The following is a 1,328-nucleotide window of genomic DNA, read 5'->3' as shown; positions in this document are numbered from 1 at the left end:
CGCGGGCAGCCGGCGCTTCGGTGCCAACTTCCAGAGGAAGGCAGCAGAAAGAAGTACCCAGTCACCTCCAAGATTTTGCTTCCATAATTTAGACAGGATATTTAAATCCTTAGGTTTCAAGGAGGGGTTTGGATAAATACAGACCGGCCCACCCGAATACAGGTGCTACGGTGCGGAACTGCCGGCCGACGGTGTCAGGACGCGCGCTTTTAGCAAAAAAGCGCCGACGTCGACGGGCCGCCTTCCTCGCAGCTGCAAGCGGCATCAACCGCGTCGTCAGGCTCCGGAGCTGTTTGATGCTATCGACCCCGAGACGAACAGCCTGAGAACAAAGGCAGCTGAGGAGACAGCCCCGCGCAGCCTATTGTCCTTGCCTGGCGAGGGGAAAAACGGGGGGAGAGGGAAAATGAAATCAGCCTTCAGACCTCTGCGATACTGCGGCACCGAGGTCCGAGGCGACCGAGATGCCGGGGATAATTAACGTGGCCACGAGCTCCCGGGAAGAAACCGAAGGTGATAACTGAACGTGCTTAACAGCTCAGCCTTGGCGGATTTATTTCCTCTCAATGAAAGTTTCACCCAAGTTTTCAACGCGGGCTTGAAAGAACCCCCCCCGCAGCATCAAAATAACGCGTCGACACGCGGTTTTAATGAGAAAAAACACCGCAGAAGTGATCCCAAGAAAATACCATCGCTCGCGCCGTGTCACTGAGGTGTCCCCACCCATACCCGCAGGACGGCCCCAGTTTTACTTTCTCGGCACCTCGTCCTCTTAAGGAGGGCAACGCAAATCCCAGGAACTTCTTGCCCAGGAGGCAAAACCTTCTTTTAATCACATGTGGGTGAAAATATGCCCAAAGTGCTTTAAAATTTCAAATTTAGGTGCCTTCGAAGCTCGCGGTGGAGCTGGACGGCACTTGTGAGGCAACACCGAAGTCATTCCAATGGCCGGGCCAGTTTGTCAAAGCCCCTTCCTCGAAACGAAAGCTCCCAACAAATTTGTACGCTCAAAACAATCTCAGCTATGAGATTTTGGGAGCAAACTGCGGCTCTGACGCAACGCGCAGGCAAACCCATGCCCGCAGAACCTACCCGGGAGCTGCCGGGTGGTTATTTCCAGGTTTTATCGCCCAGTAGGAAAGAAAAATGTGAATTTGGGGAAGAAGCGATGACCCAGAGGCGGCGCTGCTCAGAGTTTGCCGTTACCGGAAAAAGTTGTCTTTAAACCCAAATGATGACGTTCTCAGAACACGCGGTTTCTCGTGATACCCTCATATCATCCACTCAACCGTCGGGAAGCCGGTGTCCGTCCCCGGTAACGCTGACGG

Source organism: Apaloderma vittatum, unplaced genomic scaffold (genome assembly GCF_000703405.1).
Source record: "Apaloderma vittatum isolate BGI_N311 unplaced genomic scaffold, ASM70340v1 scaffold26646, whole genome shotgun sequence".
Taxonomy (NCBI): Eukaryota; Metazoa; Chordata; class Aves; order Trogoniformes; family Trogonidae; genus Apaloderma; species Apaloderma vittatum.
This window is presented reverse-complemented; position numbering follows the sequence as displayed.